General features: G+C 43.6%; 1 pseudogene; it reads right to left on the bottom strand.

Annotated features, from left to right (window-relative positions):
• Positions 1–4976: 4976 nt before the first annotated feature.
• On the bottom strand, positions 4977–5889 carry LOC135527455 (ceramide synthase-like; annotated as a pseudogene).
• Between the last annotated feature and the right edge of the window lie 7773 nt (positions 5890–13662).

The raw sequence follows: 13662 nt of genomic DNA, 5'->3' as shown, positions 1-13662 counted from the left end.
TCATAATATGATCATTAATCCATTGGACAATAGCTTGTTTGGAAGAATGTATGTTTACATTGTTGCTCCATAATTGAATTTTTTTTATAAAAAAATCTGCAAATTGATTGGCAATATCAACTGGTTTTGTTATTATTCTCCCGTCAACCTCCACACTAGATGGGCATGATGAGGTAGATGCACCAAGTAAGCCCTTAACTGTGTTCCATACCCTTTTAGAATCATTTTTACAATCAATAAACTAATCGTTGTAAAATTCGATTTAACTGCATAATTACGTAATGTTCTATAATTCTGTTAATCAATTTCTAATTTTGACTTGGCTGCTAAGACTTTTGCCATATTTCTTTGAGAAAAAGCCTCACCCAGTTCATCATCAATCCATGGAGATGGACGGGCACCAACTGTACTCTTTCTTACAGGGGCATGATGGTCCATTACATCAGTGAGCAAATCAATAAAACATTCTATAGCATGATTTAAATCATCCTTTAGATAAATCAGGGTTCAGCAGCCAAATCATTTAGAAAGGCTCATGATTAAATGTTTTAAAATGTCTTTTGACCACAATCCTAAGGGGTTTCTTTGGAACCTTGGTGTTCATGGTTATGGTAACAACATTATGGTCTGTCCAGCCCAGTGGCATTGATCTGGCTTTTAAGCATTGCAATGGTACATGTATATTACAGAAAATCAGATCATTGCATGTGTCTGAACGATGACCCAACTTGATTGAAGATCTAGTAGTATCATTAACCATTTGTTTTAAACCACAGTTCTTGGCATTTCTCATCAAATTTGTTCTATTCTAATTATTGTGATCCTTCCAATTTATATTAAAATCACCCAATATAAATACATCTCTGTTGCTATCTGTGGCCTGGTCAAACCCAGTACATAAGTCATCCAGATAACAGATAATAGGTCATAAACAGTGAGAAGCAGCATCGTAAAAAAAAGGAGGGGATGCAAATAGTCTGGGCAGCCATTTGATTATCTGTTCAGCAGTCTTATGGCTTGGGGGTAGAAGCTGTTCAGAAGCCTTTTGGACCTAGACTTGGGTGGCTGGAGTCTTTAGCCATTTTTAGGGCCTTCCTCTGACACCGCCTGGTATAGAGGTCCTGGATGGCAAGAAGCTTGTCCCCAGTGATGTACTGGGCAGCACACACTACCCTCTGTAGCACCTTGCGGTCGAAGGCCAGGCAGTTGCCCTACCAGGCAGTGATGCAACCAGTCAGGATGCTCTTGTCAGTGCAACTGTAGAACTTTTTTACGATCTAAGGACCCATGCCAGATATTTTCAGTCTCCTAAGGGGCGATTAGGCGTTGTTGTGCCCTCTTCACGATTGTCTTGGTGTGTTTGGCCATAAATATAATGGACCAATCCAAAACTGGTCCACTAGAAATCGCAATCTGTGTCAAGTGGGCATCATTTGAAAGTGTATTCTATTGCCAACATGACTATCTAAGTTATAAAATATGGTCTTAGGCTTTCACAAGGCACATCAGAGAAACCAAAGGTCATTTTGATGTGCATAGGATGGAGTCATGGATGGAGTCAGTTCTGTGGCTAATTTCCTTCACAATATGGCAAACAGGATCATTCTGTTCAGGACAACCCAGGGTATGATGCCATGTCATACTTGTAACTGTACATGAAACATAGCGATCATAGTCGTCGAAACTGTAAATTACATGAGTTGAAAGGTGAAGTGCCCGTTTTGACTCACGGGTTTGTGGTTTTCTTGTATGGCATCAGAGGTATTTATTATAATCCTCAACGTCTCATCTTTCAGAACACATAGAGTCCTCTTGATTTACAGTCCCTCACTCGGACAAGAAAAGATGAGCAAAAGTAGGCTTTGCCAACATTTGAGGTGTCACATTGTTGTGGTAGTGTAGCTTCTGGACTGTGTGTGTGCATGTGCATGTGTGTGTGAATAAATGAGGGAAAAGTCTTCAGAGAGAGAGAGTCTGTATTTGGCTACCATCACCATCTCAGCTCTGGTCAGGTTTTTCTCTTCTTTTTTACTTTTTGACGACTCAGCCCTCTTAGATCACTGCTCATGCCCTGTGGAACCGTTAAGAACTCAGTTGAACTCCAACCCAAGACATGAATGGTTCTTTGTTAGTCCGAGTGGTCCCCCACACTTCATCTATTACGCATACAAGCCATCTGTCACCAATAACTCAATGACTTAACAAGATGACATAAAGACTATTTGGACTTCATTAAGGATGTTTTTTTTTAAATGTTTTTAAATGGTCCGTAACGGTATTCCAGAAATCAAACTGGTTCATATTCTGGAAATGACCCACAAGCTGAGTAGGAATGTACTTTTTATGTTTGTTTAGTTCATAAACTCCTTTAGTATGCTTGCTTAGTAGGGGATTATACAAACATGATATTGATACATTTAACATTTCCTAGAATGCAGAACTAAGGCACAACAATTGCTCCATAGAAAAGTACTGTACTTTTATTAAATAAAGGTTAAAAATATGTTCTGGTCCGAAAATGTGTCAGCATGAAACGTAATTTGGTACCCTGGATCTTTTTCATATTCACTTCTGTCGTGTCCAGGGACTGTGTACCCATTCTGGGGTTAATTAAATCTTCAAATTCCTGGTTTTAGCTCCTAATGCACAGCCCCATGTTGCAAGGATCTGTACACAAGTATTGGAAGCTGAAAATGTCCCAGTTCCTCCATGGCCTGCATACTCACTAGTCATGTCACACATTGAGCATGTTTGGGATGCTCTGGCAATGTGTACAACAGTGTTTTCCAGTTCCCCCCAATATCCAGGGACAATATTCCACAGGCCACAATCAAATCAAATCAAATGTATTTATATAGCCCTTCTTACATCAGCTGATATATCAAAGTGCTGTACAGAAACCCAGCCTATAACCCAAAACAGCAAGCAATGCAGGTGTAGAAGCACTCAACAGCCTGATCAACTCTATGCGAAGGAGATGTGTCACACTGCATGAGGCAAATGGTAGTTACACCAGATACTGACTGGTTTTCTGATCCATATACTACATGCCTAAAAGTATGTGGACATCTGCTCGACGAACATCTCAATCCAAAATCATGGGCATTAAAATGGAGTTGATCCCCGTTTTGCTGCTGTAACAGCCTCCATTCTTCCACTAGATGTTGGAACATTGCTGGGGGACTTGCTTCCATTCAGTCACAAGAGAATTAGTGAGGTCGGCCACTGATGTTGGGCGATTAGGCCTGGCTCGCCCAATTCATCCCAAAGTTGTTTGATGGGGTTGAGGTCAGGGCTCTGTGCAGGCCAGTGAAGTTCTTCCATACCAATCTCGACAAACCATTTCTGTATAGACCTACCTTTGTGCACGGGTGTATTGTCATGCTGAAAGAGCAAAGAGCCTTCCCCAAACGGTTGCCAAAAAGTTAGAAGCACAAAATTGTCATTGTTTGCTGTAGTGTTACGATTTCCCTTCACTGGAATAAGAGGTTACGCCCGAACCATGAAAAACAGCCCCAGACCATTCGGACAAACCAAACCCAGATTCATTCGTTGGACTGCCAGATGGTGAAGCGTGATTCATCACTCCAGAGAAGGCGTTTCCACTGGCGGCGAGCTTACACCATTCCAGCCGACGCTTGTCATTGTGCAAGGTGATCTTAGGCTTGTGTGCGGCTGCTCGGCCATGGAAAAAACACATTTCAGAAGATTCCGACGAACAATTATTGCTCTGACGTTGCTTCCGGAGGCAGATTGGAAGTGTTGCATCTGATGACAGACAATTTCTACGAGCTATGCGCTTCAGCACTCGGCAGTCACATTCTGTGAGCTTGTGTGGCCTACCACTTCGCGACTGAGCCGTTGTTGCTCATAGACGTTTACATTTCACAATAACAGCACAAAAACAGAAATTGAACTGACTTGTTGCAAAGGTGGCATCCTATGACGGTGCCACATTGAAAGTCACTCAGCTCTTCAGTAAGGCCATTAAACTGCCAATATTTGTCTATAGAGATTGCATGGCTGTGTGCTCGAGTTTATATACCTGTCAGCAACGGGTGTAGCTGAATGTGGTATGGGGTGTAGCTGAATGGTATGTTGTCATACCTGACTGGTTGCATCATCGCCTGGTATGGTAACTGCTCGGCATCTGACCATAAGGCACTACAGAGGGTAGTGCGTACTGCCCAGTACATCACTGGGGCCAAGCTTCCTAACATCCAGGACCTATATACTAGGCAGTGTCAGAGGAAGGCCCTAAAAATTTCCAAAGACTCCAGCCACCCTAGTCATGGACTGTTCTCTCTGCTACCACAAGGGCAAGTGGTACCGGAGCGCCAAGTCTAGGTCCAAAAGACTTCTGAACAGCTTATACCCCCAAGCCATTCGACTGCTGAAGACAGCAAATCAAATGTCCCCCCCCCCCCTAACCTGCACCCCCGCACATTGACCCGGTCCCGGTATCATCTGTATATAGCCTCGTTATTGTTATGTAAATGTCTTGTGTTACTTTTTTTAAACTTAATTTTATTTATTAAATATTTATTAACTCTATTTCTTGAGCTGCATTGTTGGTTAAGCGCTCGTAAGTAAGCATTTCACAGTGAGGTCTACACCTGTTTTATTCAGCGCATGTGACAAATAACATTTGATTTGAAGCGGTGTCCACATACATTTGTATATATAGTGTATCTGTGACGAAAAGATGCATGTCTGTATTCCCAGTCGTGAAATCCATAGATTCGGGCCTAATGAATTTATTTCAATTTACTAATTTCCTTATATGTAATGTAAATCAGTAAAATCTTAGAAATTGTTGCATGTTGTGTTTATATTTTTGTTCAGTGTAATTGACTAAAATGGCCTAAAATGTTTTCATCATTTTGACAATAACTAGACTAAGTGATTATTCAAATTACAAAAATGTGACTTAATCATATTCAAGACTAGTCTAAATCTTTAACAGAGTGGCAAAATTAACACTGCAGCATTGTAGCCCCATTCACTTTGTCCAGGGGAGTGTGTTGCTGTTTGTAGTGGTTAAGGATCTTTCCAGGACAGACCGACGGTGTGCTGAGTTCAGCCCGTAACATGATGCCCTGAAAGTAATCCCCCTTGTCCTGTCGCCAGAACACAGAGATGGGGAAGCACACAGTGACCATGACTACGTGCTGGAGCACAATGAGGAACTTGCGTCGCAGGCCAGGGCCGCACCCAGGCGTTTGGCGCCGCTGTCTGCTTTGTGATCCTTGACCCGTTGCTCGTACCAGTAGCTCATGACCATAGCATAGATTTCATACACAAAGTAGTGCATGGCAAAGAGGATGTAGGTGCTGGTCAGCCAATACTGATGCTTGATGATGTCTTCACAGGAGGAGGCTGTGATGTAACCAGTTGAGGAGGCCATGATCGCCTGAACGGAGAACACCAACCCGGTTGACACTGACCTCATCCCCTTTGCTCCACCTTAGTGCAGGGATGTATTTGAGGCATTTCTTGGAGAGCATGAACAGGCCTGGGAAGAAGACAGACCCGGCAGCCAGGGTGGTCAGGTCGGGTCAGCGCCTATTGAAACTCATGTCCCGGAGAATGCAATTAGCGAAGTCCCAGGAGTGCCTGCTTGGATGATGTATGTTATTTTTGTCTCTCTCTCTGTCTCTTCACTTCCAACAGTGACCTAGTATCTATGTGTTAACTATTTAAGTGTTGACAGAGTGGGCAGTGCCATTGTCTGTCCTCTATAGTTTACGACAGACCTCTTTTGACCTGCCTCTGCTTCACCGCTGACTTTATGATAGGCGGGAGCAAATTGTTAGGTTCTGCACCAGAGTCCATCTCTGAAGTTGAAGAGACACAGATGCTACTCTCCTCAGTGGCCTGTATTTGCATGTTTGTGCTTGCTGACTGCTAGCACTGGCACCTGACTCCTTTGTGTCGGCTGTTTTCAATGTTTGCTGAGAACTTTTGGGGTTAGCATTGTATTCAGAGGCAATATTGGGAGGGCATGTTTTCCGTATACTGCTTGTTCCGTGCATACGACTGGAATTGGTTTGTTGAAAACTGCTGTTGTTTGTTTGCAGTCCTTCTTGGCACACCACATGGCCTAAAAACAAACAAAAAACACACGTGTATGGGGGATTCTACAGACGTTTTGCAAATTGCAGGTCACACATTTATAAAAACAGTTAAGTCTTCAAATTTAGGATTTTTTTTTTTACATCATTATATCTGTAATTCAGCCCAAGGCAATAACAAACATATTGTTAACTGAATATTGTACAATGTACAAGTACATAGTACAACTCAATGTTTATACACCTATTTCTATTGAGAGGTGGTTGTCCCAAACCCTCCAAATCTTCGTGATTTTTAACACTATATCAAGAGTTGTTATATTATTACATTGGAAGAAATTGATCTAATTAGTGATTTTATTTACTTTTAAGCATCTTTCTCAAAAAAATTCTGTCCCACCTTTTGATGTCGATACCAAAACACACACATTAAAAGACTGTATAATGAATGTGCCTTAAGCCACACCCCTACAAATATCACCAGGTGATGGGATTGCACCCCTCTCCAGCATGACCACATGGTGAGTAGTCTGCAAACATTTTGGAGAAAATTAGCGAGCAAGTTGGTAAAATAACAAAAAAAATGTAAGAAGCTTCAATAAGAAAATCTAATGTGTCAAGAAATATGTAAAGTTAAGTTTTGGGACTAAAACTGGAATGTATATCTGTCCAAATGAAAGATAGCCAGCCATATGTTAGCTATGGGGATTCTTTAGTCCAAAGAATCCCCATAGTCCAAAATAAGTCAATTGTCCAAACCGAAATGGTCATAACTGAAACAATTGACACCATAGAGATATATAGAGGCCTATTAGGGCGTCTGTGACAGCACGGGCAACGCCAATGAGGCTATCTTTATTTTAAAGTTGCACACGCCATGCTCTACCAACTGGGCTACAGAGGACCTCCATGTGGGTAGTAGACAAGTGCACATTGAGATGCATAGCCAGCAGGAGTCTCCAACCCTATAAGAGCCCAAATATTGACATCTATTTGGTCAAAACATAAATCAAATAAAGTGTATTTGTCGCATACACTGTTTACAGCAGGTACAAAGGTTCAGCTGAATGCTTATGTGCCATCTCCCTCAACAATGTAGTAGGGCCTCCTGAGTGGCACAGTGGTCTAAGGCAGCCGTCCTCAACAAGACCAGACGGAATATTGATTAGGCCTATAACTTTAGTATAGCCACTTTTTCATAACATTTTAGTTTGTGACATTCTAATGTCCAGCCTACACCGTCATTTTGTTTTTGTTACCGTCGTTGCGGAAAAGCCCGGTTCGCAGGGATAGGGATGTTGAAAAAGCAACGTTTTTAGTGCTTTTGTGGCTAGCTATCTCAGGATATTCAGCCTTGATTTTAATCCAGAAGGTCGGCAGAGATTAAGTTCTCAAACATACTTTTAAGGTCACCGTCATTTGCAATCTCAAGGAGTCGATCTTCTTTCATTCACAAATGGCTTGTGGATCCATTCCTTCACACTTTGTGGGTCTTGGCGGTTGGGAAGTAAAGCTCGAACTCTTTTGACAGCGAAGCACAGCAGCTGGGAGAACGACGGCCCAGTCTCAGCCTCTCCCAAAATCGCCGCTAATGTTTGGAACATGTCAAATATGCCCCTGTCCACTCGTCGTCCCCACAGTTCCAGTTTGGCTTTGAATGCAGCCACTTTATCTGCCAACTTAAAGGCAGTTGTCATTCTCCCCTGAAGCGACAGAATGAGTTTGTTGAGCAGGTTGAATATGTCGCAAAGGTAAGCGAGTTTTGCGACCCATTCCTCGTCATTGAAATGTGCTGCCAGCGGTGACTTTTTTTCATAACTCAAACACTCTGGCAAGTGATCTCCCCATAGATAGCCATCTGACTTCTGTGTATAAGAGAAGGCGTTTGTGCTCTGTGTCCATCTCCTCACAAAGCTTCCCAAACAGACGGGAGTTATGGGTGTATGCTTTGATGTGATTGATAACTTTGATAGCATCATTCAATACTACGTTAAATTCAGGTGACATTTTTTTCAGCTAGCCAGCATTTCTCTGTGAATGACACAGTGCGTAGACTCACATTCAGGCGCAACCTCTTTAACCCGGGTAGTGAAACCAGACAGCTGTCCTGTCATGGCAGCAGCCCCATCCGTGCGTACACCAACAAAGAATGACCAATCCAATTTTCCTGACATGTAATCATCCAAAAACTTGAATAGTCCTGCGGCCGTTTTGTTTGTCGGCAGGGAAGCGCACACAACATATCCGCATGCACATCATCCTGAAATATATATCGCACATAAACCAGCAGTATTGCCTTGTTGTCGACATCGGTAGATTTGTCAACCTGGATTTCATACCACGGTGACTCGTTAAGCCTCTCTAACAATTGTCCCTCAACGTCCTCCGCTATTTCATCAATTCGCCTAGTGACGGTGGTAGCCGAAAGAGGAACCTGTGCTATCTTTTTAGCGGCAGCCTCTCCCAAGGGTTCACGGCAAATGTCCTTAGCAGCAGGTAGAATCATCTCCTTGCCAATAGTGAAAGGCTTCTTGGCCTTAGCAATACGGCTGGCCACTAACTATAACACACTCAGTGCAGCCACATTTGTTGATGCAGTGGCTTTCAAGACTTGCGTCTGTCCTTGTTCACGTTTTCTTTTGCTCAAAGAATTCAACAGGTCTGTCTTTAAGTGCACGGTGATTGGATTTGATATGCTGAAGCAGTTTTGAAGGCTTCATTGCCTCTAATGTTGGGGTTCGTTAATTGTTCCTTGTCAATCATTGGCTCATTGGTGAAATTTGCATTCAGACTATCTTTAATTAAATAATTTAAAAACCTTTATTAATGCAATTGCAGACAGAAGTTGACAATATATATTTTCTTCGCATATCTTTTTATATATATATTTTTTTCTCAACTTCAAAACACTCTCTTGCAACCCGCCTCACCAATTAAAAAAACAACAAAAAAGTATTATTCACCTCAAATCTGAAATCCACAATAGAAGCTAACCAGAAGCTCGCCAGTTTACTGCCTAACGTTAGTATTCAGCTAACCACGGTTGATGGTCATCAGCTATCATTTAGCTCGAAAAGTTAGCCAGTTTTGTACTACGCGACTCAGACCAGAGCATACCGGACCTATTTTCTCTCCATATTCCCGGATTTCTACCACAAGCTCCGTACATTTACACCTGGATCTTGCAGCTAGCTAGCTGCTATCCGAGTGACTATTGCTTACGTCGGTCCCGGAGCAAACAGCAATTATTCCGGAGCTAGCCAGCTGAAGAGTTCCATCAGCCACTTCTGGGCTACAATCGCCTATCCGGACACGTTTTACTGCCGACGCGGAGCCCCACTGGGCCTTCATGACTGGTTTACCGACGTTATCTGCCCGAGGGAGTTATCCAACTGGCACCTCCGTCGCGACGTAACCTGAACGCCCATCTGCGGCCCGCTAATCGTTAGCAGCCGATAAGACAGCTATCTGAATAGATCTATCGGACAATTTTCTTGGGTCACTATCACTATCTATTTGCCATTTGGATTAGTCCCCTCTACCACACGGAACCCCACTCATCTACTGATGGAAACGCACGAGGTGGCTAAAAACAGACCTCCATCCTCTGCCAGCTTGCTACCGATGGCCCGGTTAGCTGTCTGAATCGCCGTGACCCCAACCAACCTCACTACTCACTGGACCCTTATGATCACTCGGCTAAGCATGTCTCTCCTTAATGTCAATATGCCTTATCCATTGCTGTTCTGGTTAGTGTTTATTAGCCTATTTCACTGTAGAGCCTCTAGCCCTGCTCATTATACCTTATCCAACCTCTCAGTTCCACCACCCACACATGCGATGACATCACCTGGTTTCAGTGATGTTTCTAGACACAATATCGCTCTCATCATCACTCAATGCCTAGGTTTACCTTCACTGTATTCACATCCTACCATACCTTTGTCTGTACATTATACCTTGAAGCTATTTTATCGCCCCCAGAAACCTCCTTTTACTCTCTGTTCCGGACGTCCTAGACGACCAATTCTCATAGCTTTTAGCCGTACCCTTATCCTACTCCTCCTCTGTTCCTCTGGTGATGTAGAGGTGAATCCAGGCCCTGCATTACCTAGCTCCACTCCTATTCCCCAGGCACTGTCTTTTGATGGCTTCTGTAACCGTAATAGCCTTGGTTTCATGCATGTTAAGCCTCCTCCCTAAGTTTGTTTTACTCACTGCTTTAGCACACTCTGCCAACCCGGATGTCCTAGTCGTGTCTGAATCCTGGCTTAGGAAGACCCCCAAAAACTCTGAAATCTCCATCCATAACTACAACCTTTTCAGACAAGATGGAATGTCCCAAAGGGGGCGGAGTTGCAATCTACTGCAGAGATAGCCTGCAGAGTTCTGTCATACTATTCAGGTCTGTCCCAAAAGAATTTGAACTTCTACTTTAAAAAATCCAACTCTCTAAAAACAAGTCTCTCACCGTTGCCGCCTACTATAGACCAGCCTCTGCCCCCAGCTGTGCTTTGGACACCATATGTGAACTGATTGCCCCCCATCTATTTTCAGAGCTCGTGCTGCTAGGTGACCTAAACTGGAACATGCTTAACACCCCAGCCATCCTACAATCTAAGCTTGATGCCCTCAATCTCACACAAATTATCAATGAAGCTACCAGGTACCGCCCCAAAGTCGTAAACACGGGCACCCTTGTAGATATCATCCTAACCAACTTGCCCTCTAAATACACCTCTGCTGTTTTCAACCAAGATCTCAGCAATCACTGCCTCATTGCCTACATCCGTAATGGGTCAGCGGTCAAGCGACCTCCACTCATCACTGTCAAACGGTCCCTGAAACACTTCAGCGAGCAGGCCTTTCTAATCGACCTGGCCCGGGTATCCTGGAAGGATATTGACCTCATCCAGTCTGTAGAGGATGCATGGTTATTTAAATAATCTTAAATAGGCATGCCCCATTCAAGAAATGTAGAACAAGGAACAGATATAGCCCTTGGTTTTCTCCAGACCTGACTGCCCTTAACCAACACAAAACATCCTATGGCGTTCTGCATTAGCATCGAACAGCCCCTGTGATATGCAACTTTTCAGGGAAGTTAGAAACCAGTATACACAGGAAGTTCTGGGACACTGTAAAGTCCATGGAGAATACGAACACCACCTCCCAGCTGCCCACTGCACTGAGGATAGGAAACTGTCACCACAGAAAAATCCACTATAATTGAGAATTTCAATAAGCATTTTTCTATGGCTTGCCAGGCTTTCCACCTACCGCTACCCCGGTCTACTGTACTGTACCCCCCCACAGCAACTCGCCCAAGCCTTCGCCATTTCTCCTTCTCCCAAATCCAGTCAGCTGATGTTCTGAAAGAGCGGCAAAATCTGGATCCTTACAAATCACCCGGGTTAGACAATCTGGACCCTTTCTTTCTAAAAATGATCTGCCGAAATTGTTGCAACCCCTATTACTAGCCTGTTCAACCTCTTTCGTGTTGTCTGAGATTCCCAAAGATTGGAAAGCAGCTGCGGTCATCCCCCTCTTCAAAGGGGGGACACTCTTGACACAAACTGCTACCGACCTATATCTATCCTACCCTGCCATTCTAAGGTCTTCGAAAGCCAAATCAACAAACAGATCACCGACCACTTCGAATCCCATCCGCACCTTCTCCGCTATGCAATCTGGTTTCAGAGCTGGTCATGGGTGCACCTCAGCCACGCTCAAGGTCCTAAACAATATCTTAACCGCCATTGTTCAGAAACAATACTGTGCAGCCGTATTCATTGACCTGGCCAAGGCTTTCGACTCTGTCACCACATTCTCATCGGCAGACTCGATAGCCTTGGTTTCTCAAATGATTGCCTTTCCTGGTTCACCAACTACTTCTCTGATAGAGTTCAGTGTGTCAAATCAGAGGGCCTGTTGTCCTGGCCTCTGGCAGTCTCTGTGAGGGTGCCACAGGGTTCAATTCTTGGGCCAACTCTCTTCTCTGTATCCATCAATGATGTCGCTCTTGCTGCTGGTGATTCTCTGATCCACCTCTACGCAGACGACACCATTCTGTATACTCCTTCCAGACTCACATCAAAAATCTCCAATCCAAAGTTACATCTAGAATTGGCTTCCTATTTTGCAACAAAGCATCCTTCACCCATGCTGCCAAACATACCCTCGTAAAACTGACCATCCTACCAATCCTCGACTTTGGCGTTGTCATTTACAAAATAGCCTCCAATATCCTACTCAACAAATTGGATGCAGTCTATCACAGTGCCATTCGTTTTGTCACTAAAGCCCCAAATACTACCCCCCACTGCTACCTGTATGCTCTCGTTGGCTGGCCCTCGCTTCATACTCGTCGCCAAACCCACCCGCTCCAGGTCATCTACAAGACCCTGCTAGGTAAAGTCCCCCCTTATCTCAGCTCGCTGGTCACCATAGCAGCACCCACCTGTAGCACGCGCTCCAGCAGGTATATCTCTCTGGTCACCCCCAAAAACAATTATTCATTTGGCCGCCTCTCCTTCCAGTTCTCTGCTGCCAATGACTGGAACGAACTACAACAATCTCTGAAACTGGAAACACTTATCTCCCTCACTAGCTTTAACCACCAGCTGTCAGACCAGCTCACAGATTACTGCACCTACATAGCCCATCTATAATTTAGCCCAAACCACTACCTCCTCCCCTACTGTATTTATTTATTTAGCTCCTTTGCACCCCATTATTTGTATTTCTACATTGCACATTCTTCCACTGCAAATGTACAATTCCAGTGTTTTACTTGCTATATTGTATTTACTTCGCCACCATGGCCTTTTTTGCCTTTACCTCCCTTATCTCACCTCATTTGCTCACATCGTATATAGACTTATTTTTCTACTGTATTATTGACTGTATGTTTATTTTACTCCATGTGTAACGCCGTGTTGTACGTGTTGAACTGCTTTGCTTTACCTTGGCCAGGTCGCAATTGTAAATGAGAACTTGTTCTCGACTTGCCTACCTGGTTAAATAAAGGTGAAATGAATAAATAAAGCAACATTCTGAGAAGTGACAGCGCATCGCTCCGGCAGCTCTAACGTTACACTCCTGTAGCAGTAGCCTATGTGTTGTTCTGAGAGGGACTCCAAGATCCATACCCTCTTCATTTAAACATATAGTGTCTGTAATCTTCATTTAAGGTTTTGGATGCAATTCGCTTTGGAACACACTGCCAAAATAAATGTAATTCCCCCGGGATCTCCCCTGGGATTCGAACTTGCCGCAAACGGCGTAAAGTACCAGGATCCAGGCTCACGACAATGTAATCTAATCATCCAGTTGAAATTGTTGCCGAGTTTTAGTAACTTTGAATAGCAGATCATGCTGTTTGACTTCGGTTAAGGACACTCTACTGAAAAAGTGTTCTATCACATCCACAAGTTTAAGATCTTTGATAGACTGATGAGAAACTTGTTACAGTAAATAATCACTGCCACCTGGGGAGTAGGGGCCTGTGTGTTCAGTCAGTGAGGTGTTGGATCAGAATCGGTGTTTCGGTCAAAAAAGGGAATTCCCAGACCCAGTTTTCCGGTTT

Source organism: Oncorhynchus masou, chromosome 33 (assembly GCF_036934945.1).
Source record: "Oncorhynchus masou masou isolate Uvic2021 chromosome 33, UVic_Omas_1.1, whole genome shotgun sequence".
Classification (NCBI taxonomy): Eukaryota; Metazoa; Chordata; class Actinopteri; order Salmoniformes; family Salmonidae; genus Oncorhynchus; species Oncorhynchus masou.
The sequence above is the reverse complement of the archived record's forward strand: the minus strand, read 5'-3'. Positions and strand labels throughout refer to the sequence as shown.